Below are 12,475 nucleotides of genomic sequence, written 5' to 3'. Positions count from 1 at the left end.
GGCTCAAGGACGATCCCTATTGATTTTGGAAAAAATCGGTTCAGATTTAGATATAGCTGCCATATATATTTTTCACCGATCTGGTCATAATTGGAGTGTATATCAACCGATCTTCCTCAAATTCCGTACATCCGAATAGTTTATGAGTCTCGAAAAACTTGCAAAATATCAGCCAAATCGGTTCAGATTTAGATATAGCTCCCATATATAGCTTTCGCCCGATTTACACTCATTTGCCCACAGAGGCCAATTTTTTGCTCCGATTTAGTTGAAATTTTGCACAGGGAGTAGAATTAGCATTGTAGCTATGCGTGTCAAATTTGGTTGAAATCGGTTCAGATTTAGATATAGCTCCCATATATAGCTTTCGCCCGATTTACACTCAAATGACCACAGAGGCCAATTTTTTACTCCGATTTAGTTGAAATTTTGCACAGGGAGAATAGTTAGCATTGTAGCTATGCGTGCCAAATTTGGTTGAAATCGGTTCAGATTTAGATATAGCTCCCATATATAGCTTTCGCCCGATTTACACTCATATGACCGTAGAGGCCAATTTTTAACTCCGATTTAGTTGAAATTTTACACGGGGAGTAGAATTAGCATTGTAGCTATGCGTGCCAAATTTGGTTGAAATCGGTTTTCTTAAAATTGCTCCAGATTTAAATGTTTCCCATATTTTTTTACTAACATTGTGTTCCACCCTAGTGCATTAGCCGACTTTAATTTTGAGTCTATAGATTTTGTAGAAGTCTATCAAATTCTGTCCAGATCGAGTGATATTTAAATGTATGTATTTGGGACAAACCTTTATATATAGCCCCCAACACATTTAACGGATATGATATGGTATCCAAAATTTAGATCTACCAAGTGGTGCAGGGTATAATATAGTCGGCCCCGCCCGACTTTAGACTTTCCTTACTTGTTTTTTTACTAAAATTGTGTTCTACCCTAGTGCATTAGCCAACTTAAATTTTGTGTCTATAGATTTTGTAAAAGTCTATCAAATTCTGTTCAAATCGAGTGATATTTAAATGTATGTATTTGGGACAAACATTTGACGGATGTGATATGGTATCGAAAATGTAGATCTACAAAGTGGTGCAGGGTATAATATAGTCGGCCCCGCCCGACTTTAGACTTTCCTTACTTGTTTGTCATGAAATTTGTTCCAATTAAATTTTTTATCAATAAGAACTTTTTATACAAATTTCGTTCATTATGGTTCAGAAAATAGAGGTTGAGTTTTGCGAATTCGTAAACCAGAACAGGGGCTATAATTATGAACCGAAATGGCCCAATTTTTCCGTGGTTGTTAGAGGACATATACTGAATTGGGGGATATATTAAATTGAAACTGGCTGAATTTACCGCCTTTTATTCTTGTTATTATAATTGTGCTATTTTATGTAATTTTTAATGATGATTACCCCAAAGTGATTATAAGACTTCGTTTTTCTTTGTAAAATATGTCATCCTTTAGATATTTAGTTATATGGAAAATTTCATTTTACTAGCAACACCTGAAATATGTAATTGAGACGTCAAGAGTGTAATATACATCGCACTTCAATTCAGGTCTAAAATATCGAACCTTTGATGTAAGAGACTAACAAGCATGTCATAAAAGTTATTTTCCCATACACTTAGTTTTCCCATCTAGCTGGAGTGTACTTCGGCACACACACTCATGCCCACATATTTTCTAAGAAAAGTGAATTGAGAAAAATCAAATTGTGGTTCGAGATTTTCTTTGATTTCGTTTTTTTTTTGCATTTTGTGAAAAGGTCCGCTGAGCATACATAGAAGAAATAACTAGCATGTAAATAAATGAATATTTATATTGCTGCTTATTCGCTTGCACATGTCCTGGTATAGTTCTGGTGATAAATATTAGAGTGGGTAAGATGCAGTTACTGGCATGATAAACTAAAAGAATCAAGTGAGATTTTACCCGACTCTCGACCTAATGATGGTAATATGAAAGAGAATCGAGCAATACACAAAAGATCTTGAAATGTGGGACGAAACTCTTGCTTCTGGGGTTTTATATGTACATATCGGGCGAAAAATATATATTGGCGCTGTATGTAAATCTGAACGGATTTCGATATGAGCCGGTATGTATAGCTAGAATGTTAATTCTGCTCTGTGTGCTAATTTCACGTAAATCGGAGTAAAATTTTGGGTCTGTGGTCATATGTATGTAAATCGGTCGAAGGTTATATATGCACTCAAAAAAGTTTACTTGGATCCAAAGATTTTGACATTCCCTTAAGGATTATGGCATAGATTACGAGCCAAAGATGCAGCTTCTTTAAAATAAAGACATCTTTGACGGACCTTCCTGGCTTTAAATCTAGGATAATTAAATTTAAAATTAGATACAGATCTCATTCATCGAATTTGTATCCTTTATTCGATATATTAAGAAAGATATTTATGTACAAACAAATTCCAATTTAAAATCCAAATTATGACAGGTACTTCAAAGTAAAAACAGTTTTCCTAATGTTCGGAAGGTTCAGGTGCAGTTCACTTTGGGTTGAGTGAATTACCCGAATTTATTCTGATAATTGGTTGATAGTTTTGCTGCAAGTAGAGGATGCTGATGAGGAATATGGTAATTCCGAAACAGCTGTACATCCAACCATCTTGCAGTCTATAGGGCTTTGCCCAAATAAATTTAACAAGCATACTTTTCCTCTGTTGGTTAAGCTACACTTATAGTTTAGTCAATGCATGGCTTTAAGCTGAGATCAAAAACAACAATAACGATTGAAGAGAAGCCAAAAATAACAAACAAAACGAGTTAGCCTATATTTGAAGCGATTTTATCTTAAATTTAAAAATGCAATATGTCAGTTGAGTTATGGACGATTTCTTTAAATTAAAAATGGTTTTCTTTATTTTAAGGAAAATTTGCCTAACTTCAAAGATATACAACTTCAGCAGAGAGACGGAAAATTTCAAGACTTGTGTCCTAAATTTAATGAAAAACATTTTTGAAGCAAGGATTATAAACTTTAATTTAATTAAAATGCCATTGTTTTAAAGAATTTTTTCCTTAACTTTGGGTAAATTTCGATTCCTAAAATTTAAGTTGCATAATCTTCCATATTAGGGAGCCACCGTGGTGCAATGGTTAGCATGCCCGCCTTGCATACACAAGGTCGTGGGTTCGAATCCTGCTTCGACTGAACACCAAAAAGTTTTTCAGCGGTGGATTATCCCACCTCAGTAATGCTTGTGACATTTCTGAGGGTTTCAAAGCTTCTCTAAGTGGTTTCACTGCAGTGTGGAACGACGTTCGCACTCGGCTATAAAAAAGAGGTCCCTTTTCATTGAGCTTAACATGGAATAGGGCAGCACTCATTGATAAGAGAGAAGTTCACCAATGTGGTATCACAATGGACTGAATAGTCTAAGTAAGCCTGATACATCGGGCTGCCACCTAACCTAACCTAAGCTTCCATATTAGGTCAATATTTTTTTCAGTGTGGGAACCAACTGTAGCACATCTGAAAATACTGTCAATTGTACTCTTTTTGCAAAATTTTAAGCAAATAAAGGTGAAACGTGTCAGTGGGCGGATCGATCTGGAAAATTCTGTGTGCTCTTCTGACGTTATATAATTCTTTCTCCCAATTCTTTCCTCCCAAACGAAATTTTAGACAAACAAAGTTCGTTTCTCATTTGCTTTTCGCTGTAAGGAAGTGTATTTGGATGAAAAGTATATACTTTTTGTGATAATCGTTTATTCTTTTCCGGGATGTAAAAACAATTTCATAAAGACAAACTCAAAAAAAAAACAAGTATATACGGCCGCAAGTTCGGCCACCGAATCTTATGTACCCACCACCATGGATTGCGTAGAAACTTCTACGAAAGACTGTCATCCACAATCGAATTACTTGGGTTGTGGTATCTTAAAACTTCTTAACATCGTTTTCTAAATTGTGATTTAGTCCATACATGGTATATATTAGACAAAAAAGTTATGTATAGTTAAGTCTACAAATAATTACTAATCGATATGGACTTTTTGTACGCAGAGAGCCAGAAGTGAAATATGGGGGTCGCTTATATGGGGGCTATATACAATTATGAACTTGATATGGACCAATTTTTGTGTGATTGGGGATCGATTTATCTGAGGGCCATATATAACTATAGACCGATATGGACCTAGTTAGACATGGTTGTTAACGACCATATACTAGCACAATGTACCAAATTTCAACTCAATCGGATGAAATTTGCTCCTCCAAGAGGTTCCAAAACCAAATCTCGGGATCGGTTTATATGGGGCTGTACGATTATGGACTGATATGGACCACTTTTGGCATGGTTGTTAAATATCATATACTACCACCACGTACCAAATTTCAAGCAGATCGGATGAATTTTGCTTCTCCAAAAGGCACCGGAGGTCAAATCTGGGGATCGGTTTATATGGAAACTATATATAATTATGGACTGATAGGAACCAATTCCTGCATGGTTGTTGGATACCATATACTAAAATCACGTACCAAATTTCAACCGAATGGGAAGAGTTTTGCTCTTCCAAGGGGCTCTGGAGGTCAAATCTGGGGATCGGTTTATATGGGGCCTATATATAATTATGGACCGATATCGACCAATTTTTGCATGGGAGTTTGAGGCCATATATTAACACCACGTACCAAATTTCAACTGAATCAGATGAATTTTGGTCTTCCAAGAGGTTCCGGAGGTCAAATCTGGTGATCGGTTTATATGGGGGCTATATATAATTATGAACCGATGTGGACCAATTTTTGCATGGTTGTTAGATACCATGTATTAACATCACGTACCAAATTTCAGCCGGATCGGATGAAATTTGCTTCTCTTAGAGGCCTCGCAAGCCAAATCGGGGGATCGGTTTATATGGGGGCTATATATAATTATGGGCCGATGTGGACCAATTTTTGCATGATTGTTCGAGACCATATATTTACACCGTGTACCAAATTTCAGCCGGATCGGATGAAATTTGCTTCTCGTAGAGGCCTCGCAAGCCAAATCGGGGGATCGGTTTATATGGGGGCTATATATAATTATGGACCGATGTGGACCAATTTTTGCATGGTTGTTAGGGACCATATACTGACACCATGTACCAAATTTCAGCCTGATCGGATGAAATTTGCTTCTCTTAGGGGCCTCGCAAGCCAAATCGGGGAATCGGTTTATATGGGGGCTATATATAATTATGGACCGATGTGGACCAATTTTTGCATGGTTGTTAGAGACCATATACTAACATCACGTACCAAATTTCAGCCGGATCGGATGAAATTTGCTTCTCTTAGAGGCCTCGCAAGCCAAATCGGGGGATCGGTTTATATGGGGGCTATATATAATTATGGACCGATGTGGACCAATTTTTGCATAGTTGTTCGAGACCATATACTAACACCATGTACCAAATTTCAGCCGGATCGGATGAAATTTGCTTCTCTTAGAGGCCTCGCAAGCCAAATTTTGGGGTCCGTTTATATGGGGGCTATACGTAAAAGTGGACCGATATGGCCCATTTGCAATACCGTCCGACCTACATCAATAACAACTACTTGTGCCAAGTTTCAAGCCGATAGCTTGTTTCGTTCGGAAGTTAGCGTGATTTCAACAGACGGACGGACGGACGGACATGCTCAGATCGACTCAGAATTTCACCACTACCCAGAATATATATACTTTATGGGGTCTTAGAGCAATATTTCGATGTGTTATAAACGGAATGACAAAGTTAATATACCCCCCATCCTATGGTGGTGGGTATAAAAACATTGTTTTCTTGTTAATTGCATTTTCCCTCACATCTTTCTCACATTCACGAGGTTTTTTAGTTCTTAACACCTTTTCCTGTAATACCAACAATGTAGAACAAATTATACGATTTTATAATTTTTTAAATTTTTTTTTACCTTTTGCCTGGACGGAGAATCGAACCGTGAACCATACAATTTATAAGTCAACACACTATCCACTGAGCTATGTACCTTAGATAGGGTCACGGCCTAAAGGAAAAAAAAAAGTTGATGCGGTCACCCCCAGTTTTGTAGCATATTCGAAGACAATTTCAGAACACCAAAACTTTTTTTTTTTCGTGCACCGTACGACCCCCCGAAATACAATTTATTGTGCTGTGTCGTCATTTAAAGTCCGATCGAAAAGAAACGCATATCGTTGTTCGTGGTTGATCAGGGGCTATATTTCGTGCATTGGCCATTTTTGACTTCGACGTCAAATTTGTTTTTTAATTTTTATACCCTCCATCATAGGATGGGGGTATATTAACTTTGTCATTCCGTTTGTAACACATCGAAATATTGCTCTAAGACCCCATAAAGTATATATATTCTGGGTCGTGGTGAAATTCTGAGTCGATCTAAGCATGTCCGTCCGTCCGTCCGTCCGTCCGTCCGTCCGTCCGTCCGTCCGTCCGTCCGTCTGTTGAAATCACGCTAACTTCCGAACGAAACAAGCTATCGACTTGAAACTTGGCACAAGTAGTTGTTATCGATGTAGGTCGGATGGTATTGAAAATGGGCCATATCGGTCCACTTTTACGTATAGCCCCCATATAAAGGGACCCTCAGATTTGGCTTGTGGATCCTCTAATAGAAGCATATTTCATCCAATCCGGCTGAAATTTGGTACATGGTGTTGGTAGATGGTCTCTAACAATCATGCAAAAATTTGTCCACATCGGTCCATAATTATATATAGCCCCCATATAAACCGATCCCCAGATTTGGCTTGTGGAGCCTATAAGAGAAGCATATTTCATCCGATGCGGCTGAAATTTGGTACATGGTGTTGGTAGATGGTCTCTAACAATCGTGCAAAAATTGGTCCACATCGGTCCATAATGATATATAGCCCCCATATAAACCGATCCCCAGATTTGGCTTGCGGAGCCTCAAAGAGAAGCAAATTTCATCCGATCCGGCTGAAATTTGGTACATGATGTTGGTATATGGTCTCTAACAACCATGCAAAAATTGGTCCACATCGGTCCATAATTATATATAGCCCCCATATAAACCGATCCCAGATTTGGCTTGTGGAGCCTCTAAGAGAAGCATATTTCATCCGATCCGGCTGAAATTTGGTACATGGTGTTGGTAGATGGTCTCTAACAATCATGCAAAAATTTGTCCACATCGGTCCATAATTATATATAGCCCCCATATAAACCGATCCCCAGATTTGGCTTGTGGAGCCTCTAAGAGAAGCATATTTCATCCGATGCGGCTGAAATTTGGTACATGGTGTTGGTAGATGGTCTCTAACAATCGTGCAAAAATTGGTCCACATCGGTCCATAATTATATATAGCCCTCATATAAACCGATCCCCAGATTTGGCTTGTGGAGCCTCAAAGAGAAGCAAATTTCATCCGATCCGGCTGAAATGTGGTACATGATGTTGGTATATGGTCTCTAACAACCATGCAAAAATTGGTCCACATCGGTCCATAATTATATATAGACCCCATATAAACCGATCTTCAGATTTGGCTTGCGAAGCCTCAAAGAGAAGCAAATTGCATCCGATCCGGCTGAAATTTGGTACATGATATTGGTATATGGTCTTTAAGAACCATGCAAAAATTGGCCCACATCGGTCCATAATTATATATGGACCCCATATAAACCGATCTCCTGATTTGGCTTGTGAAGCCTCAAAGAGAAGCAAATTGCATCCGATCCGGCTGAAATTTGGTACATGGTATTGGTATATGGTCTCTAACAACTGTGCAAAAATTGTTCCACATCGGTCCATAATTATATATAGCGCCCATATAAACCGATCCCCAGATTTGGCTTGCGGAGCCTCAAAGAGAAGCAAATTTCATCCGATCCGGCTGAAATTTGGTACATGATGTTGGTATATGGTCTCTAACAACCATGCAAAAATTGGTCCACATCGGTCCATAATTATATATAGCCCCCATATAAACCGATCCCAGATTTGGCTTGTGGAGCCTCTAAGAGAAGCATATTTCATCCGATCCGGCTGAAATTTGGTACATGGTGTTGGTAGATGGTCTCTAACAATCATGCAAAAATTTGTCCACATCGGTCCATAATTATATATAGCCCCCATATAAACCGATCCCCAGATTTGGCTTGTGGAGCCTCTAAGAGAAGCATATTTCATCCGATGCGGCTGAAATTTGGTACATGGTGTTGGTAGATGGTCTCTAACAATCGTGCAAAAATTGGTCCACATCGGTCCATAATTATATATAGCCCTCATATAAACCGATCCCCAGATTTGGCTTGCGGAGCCTCAAAGAGAAGCAAATTTCATCCGATCCGGCTGAAATGTGGTACATGATGTTGGTATATAGTCTCTAACAACCATGCAAAAATTGGTCCACATCGGTCCATAATTATATATAGACCCCATATAAACCGATCTTCAGATTTGGCTTGCGAAGCCTCAAAGAGAAGCAAATTGCATCCGATCCGGCTGAAATTTGGTACATGATATTGGTATATGGTCTCTAAGAACCATGCAAAAATTGGCCCACATCGGTCCATAATTATATATGGACCCCATATAAACCGATCTCCTGATTTGGCTTGTGAAGCCTCAAAGAGAAGCAAATTGCATCCGATCCGGCTGAAATTTGGTACATGGTATTGGTATATGGTCTCTAACAACTGTGCAAAAATTGTTCCACATCGGTCCATAATTATATATAGCGCCCATATAAACCGATCCCCAGATTTGGGTTGCGGAGCCTCAAAGAGAAGCAAATTTCATCCGATCCGCCTGAAATTTGGTACATGATATTGTTATATGGTCTCTAATTACCATGCAAAAATTGGTCCACATCGGTTCATAATTATATATAGCCCCCATATAAGCCGATCCCCAGATTTGGCTTGCGAAGTCTCCAAGAGAAGCAAATTTCATCCAATCCGGTTGTAATTTTGAACATGGTGTTAGTATATGATCTTTAACAACCGTGCCAGAATTGGTCCATATCGGTCCATAATTATATATAGCCCCCATATAAAACGTTCTCCAGATTTGACCTCCGGAGCCTCTTGGAGGAGCAAAATTCATCCGATCCGGTTCAAATTAGGAACGTGGTGTTTGTATGTGGTCGCTAACAACCATACAACAATTGGTCCAATCACACAAAAATTGGTCCATATCGGTTCATAATCATGGTTGCCACTAGAGCCAAAAATAATCTACCAAAATTTTATTTCTATAGAAAATTTTGTCAAAATTTTATTCGGTTCATAATGAAATGTTCATCATCGTCAAAATGTTATTTCTATAGAAAATTTTGTCAAAATTTTATTTCTATAGAAAATTTTGTTCAAATTTTATTCGGTTCATAATCATGGTTGCCGCTCGAGCCAAATATAATCTACCAAGATTTTATTTCTATAGAAAATTTTGTCAAAAGTTTATTTCTATAGAATATTTTGTTACAATTTTATTGCTGTAGAAAGTTTTGTCAAAATTTTCTTTCTATAGAAAATTTTGTGAAAATTTTTATTTCTATAGAAAATTTTGTGAATATTTTATTTCTATAGAAAATTTTATTTCTGTAGAAAATTTTGTCAAAATTTTATGTCTACTTTGTCAAACTGAATTATATACGTATTGGATCGATCTTTTTTGATTTAATATATACCACGTTTGGACTTACATACAATTTAGAAGATGGTGTTAGGAGGTTTTAAGATACCTTGCCATCGGCAAGCGTTACCGCAACTTAAGTAATTCGATTGTGGATGGCAGTGTTTAGAAGAAGTTTCTACGCAATCCATGATGGAGGGTACATAAGCTTCGGCCTGGCCGAACTTACGGCCGTATATACTTGTTTTATTTCGCTTCGTATACCCCTATGATGTTTATTTCTTATAACCATTATAAAGATCTTAACAAAATATGAAACTTTTGCTTTTGAAGTATTTACTTATATTCATAAACAAAAAAGTTACAGAGATTTTAAAAAGTCAATAGGTCACCCTACACACCACCAAATAGTTTTAGCTGTGTTGCCATGATGTCCGATCGAAACCACATGCACATCGTTATTCACATCTACGAAATTAATTTATAAAGCATTTAGAACACAAAACCTGTTTATCTGAAAATTCTAACGGTACCTTTGTATACATACTCGTTGTTTGCACTGCTTTATGCAAAGTGCTTTTGCTAGAACAATTTGTGCAAAGTGTTTTTGCTAGAACAATTTGAGAGTCTACTGTTTTAAAATTCTAACAATCACTTTCGCTACATGATTTTTTAAGTCTGTCCATATTTTTGTGAGAGAAGGCTGTTGATAGTATTTGAAAAAAGTGAAAACAACAGCCTTCTCTCACAAAAATATGGACAGACTTAAAAAATCATGTAGCGAATGTGATTGTTAGAATTTTAAAACAGTAGGCTCTCAAATTGTTCTTGCAAAAACACATGCACTTTGCATAACGCAGAAAATGCCATAGTGCAAACAACGAGTATGTATACAAAGGTACCGTTAGAAATTTACAGATAAACAGGTTTTGTGTTCTAAATGCCTTATAAATTAATTTCGTAGATGTGAATAACGATGTGCATGTGGTTTCGATCGGACATCATGACAACACAACAAAAACTATTTGGTGGTGTGTAGGGTGACCTATTGACTTTTTAAAATCTCTGTAACTTTTTTGTTTATGAATATAAGTAAATACTTCAAAAGCAAAAGTTTCATATTTTGTTAAGATCTTTATAATGGTTGTAAGAAATGGGCATCATAGGGGTATACGAAGCGAAATAAAACAATTAAAAATCAAATTTGACGTCGGAGTCAAAAATGACCAACGAAATATAGCCCCTGATCAACCACGAACAACCATATGCGTTTCTTTTCAATCGGACTTCAAATGACGACACAGCACAATAAATTGTATTTCGGGGGGGTCGTAGGGTGCACGAAAAAAAAAACAGTTTTGGTGTTCTGAAATTGTCTTCGAATATGCTACAAAACTGGGGGGTGACCGCATCAACTTTTTTTCGCGACCCTATCTAATGTACCTGTTAGGGTCATCAATAGATAAATATCCATATAAGTTATATTTATATAGCATAGCTTGCGGCGCCCACGAACCGAATAAACAACGTTTATTTAACAGAAACAGTGGTTGCTACGTCCGACTTGCATGCCAAGGGTCGTGGGTTCGATCCCTGCTTCTACCAAAGTTTTTTTTTTTTTTTTTTTTTTTTTTTTTTACATATATTCCAGATATGTTCGGAAGATTCCGAAAAAAATGTTCAACATTACATTGTAGTATATTAAATTTTGAACTGTAAAATGTGTCTTATTAAAGAATTAAAGTCAGGAAAGAACAGTGTTTGATATAAACGAAATGGACTGTGTTGTTGTTTCATAAATAACTTTTTTTATTGAAAAAATAAAAATTTTGTAATAAGTGATTTTTTTTGGTTTTCGAAGCAATTCAAAACACTCTAACAAAAGAAAAACGTTTTCGGTACACGTTTTCCAAAGGTTTTTTTTCTTTGCGTGCATAAATGCATTTTTGTAATGTTTGCTTCAGGTTCCGATCTTTGGCCCATCGTGCAATGATTCGATATATTTCCCATATGGATCAATATCCCGATTTGACTTCTTGGACCCGTAGAAACCGCAATGTTCACTTGACATGCCCCATGTTGATTTTAGTCACATAAGGGACACTAACCTCAACTTTCATTATGCTTCGTTAGTGCTACGTTGGCTAAAGAAATTTTAAACCATCTAGGTACCTAACTGCTGAAAATTTTTCAGTTAAAGCTAACTTTAGAATATTTGCAATTTACTTTCTATTAACTGGTTGTCAAGCCTAACTGAGGTACATGAAATGACCGTAAATGTCATTAATATTGGTGTTTACTTCCCAGCAAAAACAATTGGAAGCTGTTCTAAAGGCACAACTTTAAGAGCACTTCCAAAAATTGTCTCCCAAAGATGTTCTTTATTTAAACTTCAAATAAAGTTATCTTAATTCAGGTTTTTTATAACTTTTTCGTGGTTTTAATGGGTAATTTTGTTTCAAACAGGTTAAAAAGAGAACCAGAATTAATAAAATGGTACAAATATTTGAAATTTTATCAAAAAATGCTAAATCTATTCTAGAAATAATGCAATTTTTTTTAAAATATTTGGGGTCAAACGTTTCATTAAAAATCGTAAAAATGTATATAAATTATTTATTTGGCAAAATGTCACAAAATTTTCTTAATTCACATCCATAACATTCAATTCGGTTCATACCTTAAGAAGTGATGCAAATCAGTGCAACGGCTGTTGAAATGCTGGGCATCCATTCTATGACAAGCCCATGTTAAATTCATCGCTTCTGTGACAACTTCGCACCACTTCCGGATTCAACACGAAAATTTTCACTTTTTTTTGCATCGCTTTT

Source organism: Haematobia irritans, chromosome 3 (assembly GCF_050003625.1).
Source record: "Haematobia irritans isolate KBUSLIRL chromosome 3, ASM5000362v1, whole genome shotgun sequence".
Classification (NCBI taxonomy): Eukaryota; Metazoa; Arthropoda; class Insecta; order Diptera; family Muscidae; genus Haematobia; species Haematobia irritans.
This window is presented reverse-complemented; position numbering follows the sequence as displayed.